Source organism: Rhynchophorus ferrugineus, unplaced genomic scaffold (genome assembly GCF_030347505.1).
Source record: "Rhynchophorus ferrugineus isolate W39M unplaced genomic scaffold, kcgeb_rfMv2 rfM8, whole genome shotgun sequence".
In the NCBI taxonomy this organism is placed as follows: Eukaryota; Metazoa; Arthropoda; class Insecta; order Coleoptera; family Curculionidae; genus Rhynchophorus; species Rhynchophorus ferrugineus.
In genome coordinates, this window is record NW_027472587.1 from 14,335,152 (window position 1) to 14,355,000 (window position 19,849).

General features: G+C 33.7%; 1 protein-coding gene across 3 annotated transcripts in view; it reads left to right on the plus strand.

Annotated features, from left to right (window-relative positions):
- The first annotated feature begins 336 nt into the window (after nucleotides 1-336).
- sano (CABIT domain-containing protein serrano) overlaps nucleotides 337-19,849 on the plus strand; it is a 105,715-nt gene continuing 86,202 nt past the window's right edge. The window contains exon 1 of one of the 3 annotated variants that reach the window (XM_076411652.1): nucleotides 337-675. The gene's annotated coding sequence lies outside the window, so the exon portion shown is untranslated. The remainder of the gene's footprint in view (nucleotides 676-19,849) is intronic. The other 2 variants (XM_076411651.1, XM_076411654.1) reach the window with 2 other exon arrangements.

Genomic DNA, 19,849 nt, shown 5'->3' on the forward strand with positions numbered 1-19,849 from the left:
ACAACTTTGAGCAGACTATAGCTATAATGTTAATATAGTGTTAGAAGTACTTTATATAAAACAATGTTGCATAAGTTATAGTCTTATAGATATGTGCTTTATTCTGTATTTTAAATACACGGCTTAAAAGTATTTTGTATTTCGTATTTTAGATGCATGCAAGAAAAGGTTTTATATACTAGTTTATGACTATAGTTATCTCAGTGTGCCTTGACTGCGCGTCTGTCCTGTTTAATCTGCGGTGCTAGCCTGCAAAGCGCGGAGCGGCCTTCGCTTACCTGTCCAGCGACAACTCCTAACTGGAGAACGAGGAGCCGCGGCCGCGGTTACAGCGTCAGTTTATTGGTGGATAGCCGTTCGCGAGGTCTGGCCGTCTCGTTTCACGCTCACCAGGAGAGAAAAAAGAGCCACCTCACTCACACTCACAGCGCGTCCCTGCCGTCTCACCTGCTGCGTGTGTGTGAGTGTGTGTCGCGGCCACCGAGGTGACAGATCTGTCAGTCGATACGCGTTCGCGCCCCCTTCTAGCCTCGCTCCGTCGCCAACCACCCGACTAAGCCTCCGAGCCCAGTGCCATTGCGAATGTTTTGACTTGTGTCCGGATAGGATGTGCTGTGATATTAGTGTCGTTTTCATGCATGGATATTAAGACTCGACCAGATAGTTTCAGAGCAAGTAAGTCCCATTGCTTTCATTTAAACCCGGATAAAACGGATATTTTATTTTAACTGCCAATGACAGAAACGAAAAAAAACCAGTTGCATACTACCGAGCCAACTTGATTGTTTCAGTTCCGATTTTATTTACGTTTCTAGCAATCTCGATTGATGTTTTTTGTGTTATTATTATTAGTTCTTCTTTTTTTCGAATGGCGATTTTAGTTCTTTCGTTCTCGTGCATGGATATTAAGAGTCGACTAGATAGTTTTAGAGCAAGTAAGTCCGGCTATTTTTCTCTAAACCCGGCGACGGAAAGAACGGATATTTTATTTTAACTGTCAATGTCAGAATCGAACAAAAAAACCAGTTGCATACTACGGAGCCGACTTGATTATTTTACCTCCCATTTTATTTACTCTTATTTATCGCAAAAATAGGGTGTTTCTAGCTATCTCGATTGATGTTTTGTGTGTTATTATTATTAGTTCTTTTTTTCGAATGGCTATTTTAGCGAATTTATTTTCCTGACCTGCTTGCCCACATTCATCGGCAATGAATAGAGAAAGTTTAAGTAAAATTTAAACAAATACATCAATTATGCGATCCTATTATGTTGATTGATGGGTTTTCGATGGAAGAATGTCGTCTTATTCGTTTGTCGACATTTTTGTTTTAATATCTCGTCGTTATAATTATTTTATTTTTAGTGTAACACTGGACGGAACTTTTTTCGGGTGATATAGTAACGTTTTTTGTGTGAGGTTGTTAATTATATAAACCGTGGATTTCGATTGGGATTGGCGTGAGCATCATCAACAGCTGAATGAAACTGGTTTTTTAAGTGTAACAAATATAAACTGGTTTAAAATTAAGTTCGGTGTATCCAGCGACTTGTTGGATTGATTGGGATTGTTGATTATACGTGTGTTTAAAAAATTAGAACACCAAAATTAACGGAAACATGTATGTTTCGTAAATATTATGGGACAAAATACCGTAAACATTGAGTCTTCAGTTTAGTAGTTTTTTTTTAATGTTTCTGATATTTTTATTAAAAGAAATTATGTGAATCATTTGGGGTTTCATTTTGATAAAATGTCAAAATTTTTTTAATGTTTTTCTCTGTTTGAAGGGATATTAAAAGAATAATATTAAAAATTGCCACTGGTATGTAATTCTTCAATTACTTTTAAATCAGTTAGTTGTTTTAATATATGATTAATTTTTTTTTAATAAGGATAGATGTTTTTCAGTATTTTTTACAAAATAAATTTATTTTTCAGATTATTAATTTTCTTTTCTTTTCAGTTTTTAATATTAATTAAATTAATAAATCAGATTTATTATTTCAAATTATGGAAATAGATAACATTTTAACAAAATGTATTATTGTAATAATATTATGGACATCCTAGAAGTATTTTGTACGTTTTTCTTTACAAAATTAAAAGAATAATATTAAAGATTGTAACTGATTGGTATTTTTTCAAGTACATATAATTGGTAGTTTTTTTATTTGTCTAAATCAGTTCTTTATATAAAGACACATATTTTCCCTAATTCTGAGGTTCTTTATTATTTTAATTAAAAATAACCGGTCTCCAAAATTTTACTAAAGGATATATTATTAATTATTTGAGGTTATCGAAGTAGTAGATTATATTTTAATAAAATATATATTTACAGATAACATTACGGTCACGAGAGAAGTATCTTTAGATGTTTTTCTTTATTTAAACCAAAATTAAAAGAATAATCTTAAAAATTGCTACTATTATATTTTCAAGTATATATAAAAAAATATCAGTGGTTTTAATATGTCTCTAATCATTTTTTAAATACAAACAATCTTTTCAATAAAGTGTTATGGTTAATAAAAATTATTTACGTCAAATTATTGTGAATCAAATTCTACGTGTCAGTGATTTTCATCGAAATATTTTTAAACTTTAAATTGTTTTGAAACAGTTGAATGATGACTGTGTTTCAGCGTTTTTGTCTTTTTTTTTTTGGTTTAGCACTCTATGCATTACACCATATTAAAAATTCAAACCTACAAAACGCTATTAATAATTGATAAAACATTAAATATATGGCATGCTATTTTTATCAGGATAATTCTATTTAAATTGGAGCTAAATTCTATTTCTGTCTTATTCAATTACGTCGCCTTCGATTTTTTTCTCTAATCTTCAAGTACGACCGGTCCGATTGTGACAGATAATGGGGAAAAATCGCATTACCTCATGCCAATTCAGTGCGGAGGCTGTAGTCGGGTTTTTTACGTCTCCGGTCTTGTTCATATTCTTCAAGACGATGAATAGAATCGATTATTATACTAAAACGTGAATTTTTTGACCATATTCACGTCAGTATTCGGCCTAATTGATTTCAAACGAAGAAACTGATATCCTTGACTCTTTTTTTGTGATATTTGTAATTTACTATATTTAAAGCGTGTTGAACCTTCGGTTTTTTCGCTCCTTGTTGCTTTGGTTTGGTACATGTACCTTTAATCACACTCGGTCGCGCGTTTTAATATCGACTGTCTGTTGTTTTTGTCTCTTTTCCGTCGAAGCAAGCGTTGTCTGAGTCACTGGATGAAATGCGTTTTTATTCAAATTATTTTTCGAGTTTGTCTTTCTCTAGTTATGGGTTACCTGGTGGATTTTGAATGAGTTTATGAGTATTTTGTTCTGTAATTAAGTAGCTTTCTATATTTATTCATTATCTTTTGACGTATCGTCGCTATTATATAAAAATAAAGTTAGTGAATGTTGAAGTACAGCTACTGAAGCTAGCTTAAGCAATCTACTTGACTTTGAATTTGAACGATAGCAATAAAGGTCGAAAGTTATGATTGTAATAAGTAATATCGAAATTTGCAAAATGTGATTTTTTTCCATATTCGAACCTTTTTTATACATTGGTTTTAAAGAAATATATATTCATAAAAATAACAGAATTAATGTTTTATTAAGTCCGGTTTAAGCTAATATGCATTAATAGAAATAATAGGCATTATTATAGAATTCAATGTCGAATAATATGTTATTTTTTGTTAATTTATAAAACACAATTGTTTAAATGATGTTGGTATAAGTTTATTTATTCAAAAAACTGCCCGAATAACTGTAAAATACTGTAATTTCTGGCTATATAAGAACAATCATATAAACACGATCATGCCAACTTTTTTTTTTCGTTCTTATCACCTCGAAATTGATAAAATATCGGCATATGTAATATAATCTTTTCTAATATGTATTCTCAGAAAAAAAATTCATTTGTAATTATTTATGACACTTGTTCACAGTTACAAATATCGATTTATTTTCTCATATATCAATATTAAATGCTAACTTCAGGATGAAGGTCTTGTTTCTTTAATATTAACAGATTTTCAATGAACAACAAAAATATGTTCATATTCATCGAGTTTTTAGTGTTAGAGTTGCTAAATAGTAAAACACTCATTTCTTTTTATGACCTCATCTTTAATTAATTATATTCTTTAAAAACGTTTCTCGAATCACTTCATAGTCTGTTTTACCCAAATTCTCATAAATCAAGCAAAATGTCGCTTTTAATTATCATTATTCCGTAATTACTTCAAAACTTTAACGAGTTTACAAGTATATTACGTTCATTTAAGGCCTTTTTATTTGTCATTGACCCAAAAAATCCTTTTAAATATCACCAGGACTGTGGTACCACCAACTTTTGCTTTCGTCAAGTATTTTTTACGCCGAGTAAAAGTGAAGACCAACGATAAGTGATTAAGAATTGAATATCAAATATCAAGGTTATCGAGATGGGGTTCTGGGTGTTTTTAGTTTCCGGAATCATCCCATAATGAAATGTTAAACGGATTTGGAGATATCCCGGTGCTTAGTCAAGCTGGGTGCCGATGTACCGGATCGACGGACGCGAAAATGTGAAGATTACGTTTGACACGATTCTGATGGAGCCAAGCCTTGTCAAGGTTATCACTTAAGTTGTATTCAAACCGTGTTCAACCAATAAACGAACTATAGAATTAGTATTTTGATTATACGAATTAAATGTGATTCATCCTCGGTATTACTAAGAGGTATTATAACAGATCACGTATAATATATGTTATATGTTAAGGAAAAGCATAAAAATCAGTTTGTCCACCTCTCTAGGAAAAATGTCGAAATAACAGGTCAATTGAAAAGTCCCCGGCCTATCATAGTAAAACACATTTTTTTGGCAAAATTAGTTTTCTTTATTCAATATAATAACCTTCAAGGGTGATGCACTGATTATAGCTACCAACTTTTCGATACCATTTTTGTAGTACGATTTGTGCTTTTCATTCGACGAGAATTTCTTCTCAGCGAGCATTCTTTTGAGATCTGAGAACAGGAAATAGTCGCTGGGGGTCAGATCTGGAGAATACGGTGGATGAGGAAGCAATTCGAAGCCCAATTCATGGATTTTTGCCATCGTTTTAACCGACTTGTAACACGGTGCATTGTTTTTCTTCAAATACGGCCGTTTTTCGGCGATTTCGTCCTTCAAACGGTCCAATGACGCTATGTAATACTCCCTCTTGATAGTCGTTCCTTTTTCAAGGTAGTCAATGAAAATTATTCCATTCGCAGCCCAAAATACAGACGTCATAACCTTGCCAGCCGACTGTTGCGTTTTCCCACGCTTTGGAGCGGGTTCATCATATGCAGTCCACTCGGATGACTGTCGATTGGACTTCGGAGTGAAATGATGGAGCCATGTTTCATCCATTGCCACATATCAACGCAAAAAGTCGTGTTTATTACGCTTGATCATCTTCAAACATTGCTCCGAATCATCAACTGGTCGTTGTTTTTGGTCAAAAGTGAGCTCGCACAGAGCTTTCTCATACCCAAATATTCGTGAATGATATGATGTACACGTTTAGTTGATATATTTATAGTGTCTACTATTTCATTCAATTTCAATTTACAGTCATTCAAAATCATTTTGTGTGTTTTTTAAATGTTTTCGTTGGTAACAACCTTTTGGGCGTCCACTGCGTTCAACGTCTTCGGTGCTGATTTCACCACGTCTAAACTTAGCATACCAAACTCAGCATCAAGCCAAGTTTTTGCTTCGACTGTATTTTCTCCTTTTTTTGTGAAATTCCTTTTTATCCATTTTTTTCACGATAACAAAAGTTGCTTCACTCAAAATGCTATAATTCACAAACTAACGATCCGACAGCTGTCAAATTTATACACACGCATCTTTTGAGGGTTAGGGCTAACTAAAAATATGTGGATTTAATTCCAGTAGCGCCATCTTTGTGTCAGGTCGGAAACTTTTCTTCAATTGACTTGTTAAAGATTTTTCACGCTCTTCTGTGTGATTTCAAGGATCTACATTATATCAAACGAGTAGTTTGATTTAAAATTTAAAAAAAAGTCCAAACTTTTCTCTCTGTATCAAGCAGGCATACCATTCAGTTTGGTCGTATTAATCGAGTTCTGTTTTATACATCAACAAAGGACCAAAAACCGGAGTTCAGCGGTATTTTCATCTAGCCCCAGCTCTTTTCAATCTTTATTTAACCGACTTCCCATTGAACCTCAAATGACACACTAAACTGGTTCAGATTTTAGAGTCTTCGGATTCCTTGGCTGCAGAAGATCACCTACCTTGATTCCTACCTTACAATATATAGAATAAGTTCCCTTTCGGTTTTGCTATACTTGTCTCTAGTAAGATCGTAAGAATAGAAACTTTTTTGATAATAACAACCGAGTATTGGTCACTAAACATCATAAATCTTGCTATATATAAGGAACATCTACAGAAAAAAAAGGATTTTGCAAAGTGAAGATGATTATAAGCCTATCACATGTCGTTATTGTCTGATGGTTATCATTATCTGTTTTGTTTTTGATGCTATATATATTGGTTAAACAATAACTCTAGATAATGTATCATTTTTACAATTTCAAGTATAAATTAGCGCTTAAAGATACAAAGAAATTGTAATTAACAAAGGTGAAATCATGTAATGTAACATAATTTTATTATGTGACAATTATCAATGAATTTTGAATTATTTTTATTGGCAATTAAAGTTTTTCAAATAGAAATCTCATGAAGTAGAAAAGATTATGTGTGAATTGGTAATTATTAGTAAGTGTTCATGAATGTATGTATAGAATGTCAAGGGTAAACAGTAATATATTATTCAAATTTCATCAATTACCATTGCTAATTAAATTTAATCAAAGAGACTCACTGAATTAACAACAATTTAACGAGGCTTATTATCAAGAAGAAAAATCATTAAGAATGTAGCGACCTTGAGGCATGTCGAATAACGGTCTACAAAATACCCAAAAATATAATCCCAGATGTTGAACCACGAGACGTTTATCTGGGATGTTACTGAAGGGTATTTCCAATGATTCCGACCATGGTTTGGTTTAGACTTGCCACCATCGACTGCCCAAGCCTCGTCTCTCCAGGTAACACCGCTGCCATCCGTTTTATCTATTTTGTATTTTCTACATTTTTTTTATATTGCTAATAAATAACGGTCACATAATGTAAGCAGCACTGTTTCAATTCGTTTTACCTCCATTCACCGAGCCATATCATTTACCCTAAAAGAATTACTTTGATTTTGACCCAATCTTTGTTAAATAATACAATTAAACAAAAAAGCAGTTCTTCATCGTTAGCCGTAAAATGCTCTTGTCTTATGGTAATCCCATGGTAGCTTCACTGCAATAACTTTTTTCGTCAGTTCAGTTTTGGCAGCCTCGGATAGCCATTTTTTGGAGTTACGGATATTTGGTTTGAAAATTCATTAAAATATTCAATTAAAAATGTGTTTTAATTCCTGAAAATATCTAAACTTTTGTAAATCAAACAACGAACATATGAAAATTAGTGTGATTGTTTTATTATTATATGGCATTGCGTTTAAAAATCTCATTGGTCATGGTTGATGACAATGAACAAGTCAGGTGTGAAAACATCGGGATACACTTACGGTGGGATTGTATTTTATTTAATTATATTTGCAGTGAATAGAGATTTAATTTGTTATTAACGAACAAATTTGTTAAATGGAATTTTTCTGGATCTAACGCATAGAGAGAGATTAATTCTTCAACAAGTATGTTAGAAAAAAAAAGAAACAAACGGCTTCTTTGTTTTTTGAGACAATTTAATATGTGATTTATCATGATTGCTTTATTGTATTGTTAATTATTGTAATGTTCCATCTTTAAGCTGTCTCTTTGAATTAAGTCCTCGATTTTACTTTACCTGTTGTAACATTTGCTGTTACATTTACCGTCATGCCATACCTTATCGAAGGCTTGTGCTACATCTAAGAATATAGCTGAACATACCTTTTTAACTTCATAGGCATTTTCCATTACTTTAGCTTATTAGACTTATTACACCTGCTTTAGCTTATTTTATTGTCGAGTAGGCTTTCTTTTGCTTGATTCTAAATATTCTGGCCGAACTGTAATGTTTTAATAGTTCAGTGTATTGTTTTGGTAACATTTTTTGCGGCTTATGAAAATACCATTACCTTATCGAAGGCTTGTGCTACATCTAAGAATATAGCTGAACATACCTTTTTAACTTCATAGGCTTTTTCCATTACTTGCCTTGTCAATTGCTGAATGCTTTTTTTTCTCTATAATCGGTTTGATACTTCTCAACGAGATTTTTTCAAATACTTTTGATTTTACTGGCAGCAGTCAAATAGGTCTATTTAATTTGGTGATTCTTCAGGTTTTGGATCATGATAAATTCGGACAATTTTCTGAATGTCCGGGACATGCTTTAGTCGAATTGTTGCATTGATCAAGTTGATGAGTTTTGTAATTCCTTTTCTGTGTGTGTGCAATGAACTCCGAGGAAATTCGAGGACGATCATGAACGATTCAAGTTCATTGCTGCGACCATTGAAAAGATACAAATCAAGTGTGCTATCATCGATTTCTTCACCCAGTAGACTGGTTGATGATTATTTCTCATTATTCGTCTAGCATCGAACTGAAAACCCATCGAGCTGAGGTCGATACTGCCACCTTGCAATGTCGACGCGATAACATCAACAGGAAATTCTTTCTCAACGTGTCTTCTGACACGGCCGTCACTTTCCGGTGTTTGTTTTGTTTTGTTTTGTGATCCGCCGTGTTGATGGTCGCCTGCTGGATTAGGGAAACCCAGCGGTCGCAGTATTATTATTCTCTCTCTCTCTCTCTCTCCTGCTGTTAGCACCATTCCTAATTTAGCTTTTCGGAATGGACGATGGGTCCGGTAGATAAACGCGAGAGATTTATGGCTTAACTGTACATTTCGACGTTTGCAGACTGGCCGAGCGCGGATCGAAGATGGCCGAGTATCCCGGCCGCGTTTCAATTTTTATCACGGTCTTGTGATGCGCTCGGGTTATCTGACGTCGATCTAAATATTTTTACATAAAAATTCTCAATTCCGGCACGTAAGTTCGACGCTACGACGTAAAAAGGAGTTCGAATCGCTGATTGTGTTAAAAAAAAGAAAGTTTTGATGTTCGTTTGTTTTTAATGGTTTTTCGATTTTATAGTAATGTTTTAATTCCCTATGAGCAAGCCAAGATGCTTGAAAAGCAAAGTGTGTGAATAAAAGACCAATATTTTACTTGTTTTCTATTAAACAACCTAAACTAACAGTTAAATTTGATGGTTTTGACATTTCTCTGCATAAAGTATCCGTTTTCCATTTACAATTGCTGAGTTATTGAGTTTTAGTCCATTCAAACTTTCTAAAAAAGCTTGGCAGTTATTGAATTAACTATTTTCAGATCTTTATGTACGATGAGGTATGGGTTTCCTGCCAGACAAAAAAATAAAGTTTTCGGTAACGTATTGTAACTGTCTATTTGCAATCTATATCGACATCGATGATGACCATAAAGCCTTGCCTCGCATATGGTGGGATTAGCAAGAAGTAGTGCATTACGATCTACTAAAACCAAATAAAACCGTTATTCCAGGTACCTACCAAAGTTATTTGAACAAATTTAGCGATGTATTGCTCTAAAAAAACTAGCAACAGTCAGTATTAGGCCCTAATTTGTTCTTTCCCATAACAACACTCGGTTGTAAGAATTGTGAAGAACTCATTGTTGCAGCTTTAATGGGAAATGTTGTCACACTTAACTGAACATAGGGCTTTCTGACTACAAAGTGTTTAGATCAATGCACCATGGCTTCGTCATGTTTCTAAATAGTTGGCAGAAATGGTTAGAAAATGATTTAAAATATCTTGATTAATATATATTGTACCAATTTTTCTCGATAAATAATTTTTACACTTAAACACTGTCACATATACTAGTAGAGCACCTAATTTAAAATGAAACAACTCATCTACATTCGCAATTGATACATACACAAAATATTAAGTAGCTAGGGAGTTAATAATAGTTCAAGTTTAATAATTAACCATAAAATATCCATCAACCAATTCAAATCCACCAATCTTTTCTAAAATATCAGCTCTAAGACCAGAAAAAATGAACTACTTGAAAATGTAGTTTGAACTTGATTTTCCAAATAATAGGTATGGTGACTGTAACAAAGAATCACAAAAAACGGTATATCACTTGACAAGAAAATTAATAAGCGCAAGTAATGAGCCTAAAGACTAGAAAATGATAGCACAATCATCTGTTTATAATTATGAGAATTGTGTTATTGAAATCAAATGGCCGATGTTTGCTAGGAAATATCAAAATTGTATTGATGAATAACTTACTGAAAAATTGTATGATGGTAATTTTAAGATACAGATGCAAATGTACTTGATAGGACGTTCAAAATGTTAATTTTACATAGTTGATAGAAATTACAATACAAAAAGGCCAAAACTATATACGTTTGATCATCGATGTTTGGTTTTCTTAAAATTTTAGTAGCTCTGTGAAAGATACCTAGTAATATTTGGGTAAATAAAATGCACAAATTGTAAATTTGAAGCTTATTTTAATAATGAGATTTTAAGAACAATGGCAAAACTTCATAGAATTATACTATACAAAATCCGTGTTTAGATATACTTCACCATATTACATTCTCCTGTAAATTCTTAAACTAGATCTCTGCTTAGTTTTTTTTCCTTTACTTGGCTTCAGGGACAATATTTGGGTCCATACATCGTCTGAAATGTTTGAAATTTCTGTTTACTATAGGATACACATACCCGGCTATAAAAACTTGATAATATCACATTGTTCAATCATATAACAGGTCAATTGAGAACTCGATACCATTTTTGTAGTACGATTTGTCCTTTGCTTCAAAATAGGCCTCAGTTTCGGCTATCACCTCTTCATTTGACGAAAATTTCTTCCCAGCGAGCATTCTTTTGAGATCTGGGAACATGTAATAGCAGAATACGGTGGATTCGAAGCCCAATTCATGGATTTTTGGTACGTTGCATTGTCTTGGTGAAGCAGTACTTTCTTTTTCTTCAAAGACGGCCGTTTTTCGGCGATTTCGTCCTTGAAACGGTCCAATAACGCTATAGTCGCCGTTGATGGTCCTTCCTTTTTCAAGGTAGTCAATGAAAATTATTCCATGCGCATCCCAAAATACAGACGCCATTATCTTGCCAGCCGACTGTTGCGTTTCTCCACGCTTTGGAGCAGGTTTATCATGTGCAGTCCACTCGGATGACTGACAATTGGACTTCGGAGTGAAATGATGGAGCCATGTTTCAACCATTGTCACATATCGACGCAAAAACTCGGGTTTATTGCGCTTGATCATCTTCAAACACTGCTCCGAATCATCAGCTCGTCGTTGTTTTTGGTCAAAAGTGAGCTGACGCGGCACCCACTTTGCACATAGCTTTCTCATGCCCAAATATTCGTGAATGATATGATACGATATGATGTACACGTTCAGTTGATATCTTTAGATTGTCTGCTATTTCATTCACTTTCAATTTACGATTATTCAACATCATTTTGTGGATTTTTTAAATGTTTTCGTCGGTAACAACCTCTTTTGGGCGTCCACTGCGTTCACCGTCTTCGGTGCTCATTTCATCATATCCAGACTTAGCATACCAATCTTTGATGGTTGATTTTCCTAGGGCAGTTTTGCAACACGCAAAATTCCTTTTTTATCTATTTTTTCACAATAACAAAAGTTGCTTTACTCAAAATGCAATCATTCACAAACCAATGATCCAACAGCTGTCAATTTTATACACGCATCTTTTGAGGGTTAGGACTAACTAAAAGACATATGGATTTAATTCTAGTAGCGCAATCTATGTGTTTTTAAGACAGGGGACTTTTCAATTTACCGGTTATGTATCAGTTACCCTTACTTAGCCAGGTGAAATATAGCTCATTGAACTATTTGGTATAAAATTGTATTATTTCAAATGTCAATTTTTCCTATAAATTCAGTTTTTTTTTGCAGAAATACGTTCAAAATTACTCATCAGGTATATTGGTTGGACATGTTGAACATCCTTCACATGTCAGTAATCCTTCAAACATATTCACGGATGCAATTTTAAAAACACGACATCATCACATAACCCACACGGTATTCGTACATCATCGATTAAATCATATTTACATCATGAAATAACCAGCAACAGGTGACCGGTCGATTAAAAACCGAAACCGACGGTATTGTTGTGGATTCTTGTCTCGATCGAGCTCAACGACTTTTGTCGGTTATTTTTTCGTTATTTTTATAACCGTTGCCTCATCAACTGACCTCCCGAATATTCGCAGCCATGTCCCGCGACTGGTTCTCGCTTTTGACAATCGAAGACAACCTTGGAATCGACAAATTGCCGTTTCGGTGTTTTCGTGTTAATCGTATTCGATACCTAACCTCTACGTTGTTTACCGAAGATTCCGACTCGTTTATTACTCAATATTCCAATAATTCCTTGGAACCGGAGACTTTACATAATGCAATGGATTCTCTCGACGTTAATTAGCGATCGTTTGAGGTTATCCGCGACGAACGTTTGACATTTTCTACGACAATTACCGAATTAAATTTGTTAAGGATAAAATCAAGTAGGCCGGTATTGTACTGGTATGTTTGAATGTTGCCTATGTTAGACCTTTGACATTTCTCGTGACGGTTCTGTTACGAATTGAAAACAAAAGATTTGAGGTCATGTTTTGTCCACTTTAATAAGAGAAAAAGACAGTAATTAATCTTTTTTTATTAACTTTTAACGTTTTCCGTAATTGATTTAGCTCATAATATCGTTTCATGATTCTTAGTTTTAATTAGCGATTATTTCAGGTTATTCGAGACAAATGTTTGACATTTTCTACTACAATTACCAAATTAAATTTATTGAGGATAAAATCAAACAGGCCGGCACTGCACCAAAATGTTTGAATGTTGCCTATGTCAGACCCATAGAAAAAATAGAAATTTCACGGTATAGGCGACATTGGGGAAATGTTTTGTTTAGTTCAATCAACGGTAGCGCTGCGATCGCAAATTGTGATTGGCTATTTTAAATTCCTGGTGCCGCCACTAACATGGAACCTGATTGGTCGATCAAATTGTGTGAAGTCAGCATTTTCTATGGGCGTCCCATTAAGTTTGTTGTTTGAAGGGTTTGGTTTTTGTTTAGATCAAGAAATCTTCGTTTTACGTTGTGTATATTTTCTGTTTTACATTAATTACTAGCGACCCGCCCCGGCTTCGCACGGGTGCAATGCTGATACTAAATTAAATACACTACAGAAAAAATATGAACGTTGTATATAAAAACATAGCGGCCCGCTCCGACTTTGCACGGGCATAAAATATATATGCCTATGTCACTCAATGAAAACATGATTAAAATCGATCCAGTATTTTTGGTTCATTCATTACTGCCCTTGGCCTGCACGCATTAAATTTGGAGTAAAACAATTCCTCTTCCCCTATACTTACTATGAAGATTTCCTGCTATCTTTGGAATATCTAAATTCATACAATTTTTATTACATTACACATTTCTAAACGCAAATTTTAAATTTGTAATATCTCCGAAAATATTTGTTTAATTTACATGCTGTAAGGAACCATATTGATCTATATTAATTGCACACTGTATTTAAGGTACTTAATTCGATAAGGATTAATGCCGTATTGCTTAAAATAGCTTCGTAAATAAACCATTTTCTCACGTAAAAAGTAAACAATAAAAATGGTTAATGTGGGTTATCCCTAAAAGATAAACATATACCATCGCGGACTTTTTTGTAGACCTTTTTATGGTGTACAATACTGTAGTACATTAATTTGATCTAACTCGTAGGGTTAGGCAGCGTTTTTGCTAATTGCTAAATAAGACTAAAAAAATAGGTTAATTTACGACATCACGTTAGAAACCTCTAAAATTAGCAATGTTGCCTTAGTATATTATGCATGTATTATACATATAAACCTTCCTCTTGAATCACTCTATCTATTGAAAAAAACCGCATCAAAATCCGTTGTGTAGTTTTAAAGATTTAAGCGCACATAGAGATATAGGGACAGAAAAGGCGACTTTGTTTTATACTATGTAGTGATTATGGAGTAATAATATAAAAATTGATGACAATGCGTCAGTGTAGTAAAAGATGTAATGTACCGGGGTAAAAATCTACTACGGAGTTTAGACATTATTAGACATTAGACACAGGATTCTGTGTTCCTCAAAACCGACTGTTTTATTTATTGACGTGGCCACTCAGTAGAAAATGTGCTTCATCGCTCATTATCAATTTGGACGAAAAATCTTCAGTATCACCAGAAAGCCAACTCGTTGATCAGGATCTCTTGGTAGCAATTTTTGGACTAATTGAATTTTGTACGTAATTTAGTTGCTTAAACTGCGTGCAGAAATGTGTAATTGGGTCTCCGAATTAATGTTTCTGGAGACTCTGCAACACTATGGTGCACCAGAGCCACATTTTCGGCGTTACGAGACGTCCGTTGTCTTCCAGAACGAGGCATGTCTGCTGTCGTACTGTACTGCCAAAAATTCGCGTGTAAACGATAAATTGTGGGCTTGTGGGGCAGTGGACGACTAAGATATTTTTGACGCAATTTCTGCTGAGTCGCTATAATGGAACGATTATTTTCAATAAATATTATCACTATTTCTGCTCATTTTTGTGGCGTATATTTACCCATAATAAAATTTGGACGTCTACACAATATAATGATTGAAAATGGTAATGGGATTTTTGCCCCACCTGTTATATTTTTAGCATATTGGCAAAATAAAAGTAACCACAGTTGTAATTTAAATCCACATAATTTTCTTAGACCCTTTATCCCATATTATCATTATAAATGAATATGTTTGACTCTTCTAATGAGGTAAAACGCTGTAAATGACGAAACTTCACTCCAAAATCAGACTCAAAGCGCGGGAGGATTACTAACATAATTATTATCATATTATTTTACATCACTCGTTGATATTTATAAATATATCAAGTTGGGAACATGAAAAGGTTAGACGTGACGTATTTATATTGTAAAATTGTTGTACATGCCATTCCAACCAATTCAAAAATGTTTTCTTCTTTTGTACGTCGTTTTTGATTGACGGTTTGCACCGGTGTTTTCTTGTAGTAATTGTTGGTAATGTTTGACATTTAACAACAAAGTATTATATGAAATGTTATTGTATGATTTAGTTCATTCATTTTATTAGATTCTTTTTTAAATACAATCATATAATCATAACTGTTGTTTTTTTTTGAAGGGAATTTTTGCTATATTGCACTGATGCCTTCTATTACTATGTGGTTTTACAGAAATGTAAATAAAACATTTTCTGTTCATCGAAGATGTTAAATTAGGAGTCAATGAATCACTATTTTCTGTGAGTTTCTTGACTAAATGAATACAGAATACAGTGTTGCTGTAAATATCGAGTGCTGTTAGAGACTGATTGAGAATATGGTTATGGTAAATATATCCGACTAATAAAAAAAAGTTTTAAAAAAGGAGCTAAAAAGGGACATAAGCAAAAAGTAAAACAAGTATATACAGTTTTGAACCTCAACGGCTGTTTGTAAAGTTAAAATTGGTTCTAGTTTTCGAAATATTCAGTAAATTCGTTATTTTATTATTTTTTACCATTAACGGCCATTTATTGAATTAGAAAGTATAAATTAGAAACGAACGGAGGTTGAACTGAGTGAATGATGACGAAGTTGAAGATGTGAATGCAGAAAATGTGTTTTCAGAGACATTCGAGCTCCAATCTTGTGCGAAATTAAATGGTTTTTTTTCCATAACGAAATCGCTTTCATTGTTTTCCAGTGATAAAGACGAAGCTATTAAGGAATTTTTTGCTCTTGTACCTGGATAAATTGCCAATGGTCCGTCAATACTGTACTGTTTTTGCCTTTATACCTATGATTTCCATTGAGCAAAAGTAACAATCATCTACATGATTTTTTTTTCTTTCCGTAACGTTGACACAGACAATGAAATATACACATCTTCACCAAGTGATCATTGGCATCTTTGTTTTGGAGGCGTTACAAAATAATTTCGGTATCCATGGCTTGTCGACGTTACCAAATGAGTAAAACATTGCAAATACGCATCTTTGAGTGGACTTGTCATTATTTTTCCATGTTTATCTAGTATATAATACCCACATCCATTTTCAATCGATTTTGCAACGTTATCTCTGCATTTTCATATATCCGAAGCATAATCACCGCACAAAACCAAGTTCCAAATGATGTTGAAAGGCCATTAGCTGACAGCCGTTATAAGAAAACAGTGCTACCACCACTGCAATTCGTAAACTTGAGTAATCAAGGGAGATTGTTTGTGATGTTTCAAAATTATTTTGTATTTTGATAAAACTGAGTTATCAAAAATCGACATCAAAATTGACCATCATTTCTTATTTTTTGTGGAGAGTCTTCTAATAATATCTCTTACCCAATATTATATCGAATTTGTTGTGTTAGAATGTCAGCAGAAGAAATAACAATAAATTGACGTGTTTTCTGCTTAGTCAATGGTCTGGGTAGTTCTAATTCTACGTGTATAATCCGTTCACGGAATTTTACGTATATATACGTACAAAGTCCACTGACATCTTTTAAAGTACGGAATCCACTTTTTCGTAATAATGTTGCACGAATATTTAAAGTTGAGTCAAAACTGAACAAGAAAACAATATCGCCCGTCGTTTTTTTCGGAACTCCTTGATGAACTGAGGTCGTTGATAAGTTTCCATCGTAACGAAAACCAGTTTAGCTCCGAAAAATCCGTAAAAATCTCTCTTAATAATGGTTTGTTTCGGTCCTCGGCCCATTAAAAGCCTATATCTTGTTTGTAAACTCGTTTTTATAGCCTTCTCCATCTTTCCGTCTCTCTCGGTTTCACGCTCACTCACGCATTGTGCGACTTTCGTTCTCTGTCTCTCGACGGTTCTTCTGGTCGTTCCTAACTTGACAAACCATCGGAGATTAGAAATTCGTTTTTTTTTTCTTCCGCGGCAACTCGGGTTATTGGTCTCGTAATCAGTAACGAAACTGGAGACCTCCTTTTCGTTCGTTTTTTTCCTGTCATCTCGTTCTGTTTTACTTTTTTTCCGGTTTGGTATCTTTGGCTTTGCGTAATGTCATCGATGATATGGTTTTAGTGAGCAATCTTGGTCTGGTTAGTTATTGATATTTGTGCTAATATACCAAGATAAGTGATAATTTATTCAATATATCGACCCGGAAACTTCCAGGTTGATTTAACATACAGATAAAATCATATTAAATTGAAAACTGAGTTCATGCTTAGTAAAACACGAAGAAAAAACAATATTTGGAACATTTTTTGATAACAGGCTAAACATACGCTGCGCCTAGAGAAGAAGGAAAATATAAAAAGTGCCAGTCAACTATTCCCTAAATGGACTAGATACTGGAAAATAAACTAAGTAGATACTAGATACTTAATATTTTTAATTTCTTAAGCAACATCATTATGAAAGAATCATTATGTTCAGACAAAAACCTCAACAGATCAGACTCATAATTAAACGACAGTACTGGTTGTAAAGGGAATATATTCACATTTTATATATAACAGGTCAGTTGAAAAGAAAAAAATACATTTTTTTGCAAAATTAGTTTTTTTTATTCAACATAATTCCCTTTGGTGATACATTCCCTTTGGTGAAGGGTGATACACTGATTATAGCGACTCTCCAACTTTTCGATACCATTTTTGTAGTACGATTTGTCCTTTGCTTCAAAATAGGCCTCAGTTTCGGCGATCACCTCTTCATTCGACGAAAATTTCTTCCCAGCGAGCATTCTTTTGAGATCTGAGAACAGGAAATAGTCGCTGGGGGCCAGATCTGGAAATTACGGTGGATTAGGAGGCAATTCGAAGCCCAATTAATGGATTTTTGCCATTGTTTTCACTGACTTGTGACACGGTGCATAGTCTTGGTGAAGCAGCAATTTATTTTTCTTCAAATGCGGTCGTCGGCGATTTCGTCCTTCAGACGGCCCATTACTACTATGTAATATGTGTTGGTGATTCTTCCTTTTTCAAGGTAGTCAATGAAAATTATTCCATGCGCATCCCAAAATACAGACGCCATAACCTTGCCAGCCGACTGTTGCGTTTTCCCACGCTTTGGAGCGGGTTCATCGTGTGCAGTCCACTCGGATGATTGTCGATTGGACTTCGGAGTGAAATGATGAAGCCATATTTCATCCATTGTCACATATTGATGCAAAAACTCGTTTTTATTACTCTTGATCATCTTCAAACACTGCTTCGAATCATCAACTCGTCGTTGTTTTTAGTCAAAAGTGACCTGGCGCGGAAGCCACTTTGCACAAAGCTTTCTTATACCGAAATATTCGTGAATGATATGACGTACACGTTCAATTGATATCTTTAGAGTGTCTGCTATTTCATTATATTTCAATTTACGATCATTCAAAATCTTTTTGCGGATTTTTTAAATGATTTCGTCGGTAACAACCTCTTTTGGGCGTCCACTGCATTCGCCGTCTTCGGTGCTCATTATTTCACCATGTCTGAACATAGCATATCAATCCTTAATTGTTGATTTTGCTAGGGTAGTGTCCCGAAACTCGGCATCAAGCCAAGTTTTTGCTTCAACTATATTTTTTCCTTTCAAAAAGCAATATTTTATTAACACACGGAATTCCTTTTTATTTTAAAAAATATTGGAAAACAATTTTTTTTGAAAGGATTTGCGTTGATATATGTTAGGGGTATATTAATTGCCACAATATTCACTAATATTTTAAGTCATTCTATGTGAATCCTACTAAAGTTCATTGTCGTAAATGAGGAGTTAAAAGCTGCCAACTGAAGCAGATTCTTTAAATATATCAAGAGATAATTTGGAAATTCGAATTAAAAATAAGTTTGCGACCACAAAAAGAACTGATAGATAAGGTATACCATATACTCTAATATTTATTTTATATCTTTAAGGTCAGTGTTCTCTTTACTTAATGTGTCTCTTAAATTTTAGTTGAATTGCTCATAAATGTTAAGGGATTCTTTGAAAGCTATCTTTCTGGGAGTGTTTGATTATTGTACCAAAACAACAATACGTTTCTTGAAGTTATTTAAGATCTAGTTTCCTTACGAGTACCTATATAATAATTGAGAGACTACGCAGTGGTATCTTGTCATATTTATAGAAAATGTGAGTCTATTAAATAAAGTAGTAAGTCAGAATTTCAAAACCAAACCTTTAAAATTAATTCCCTATCATATTAATTGTTTTTTCAGCTAATTTCAATGAAGAAGCATATCATTTCCTGCCTTTCTTATTTCGTTATTTTTTTAGTCCAAATTTAAAGTGGATATGATAATTTTTTTTGGGTATTGTATAGTAAACTAGTGGTACTGATCATTATCAGAGTTCGGTCAGTAAAAGGTGAAAAGTCAATGATCCAGTTCATGAATGTGGGATGAAAGTTGAATAAAATACGAATTGTGCATGGTGATTTGTACGGTTTAATTTGATCATTAAAATAACAAAAATATATTGTGTTTTATGTAAAATATAATTTCTTCTTGTTAAAATCATACCTCACAGATAGACATTTTATTGTGAAACAGGGTGACGAATACAGTGACCTCCCTCTAATATATTCAGCTGTT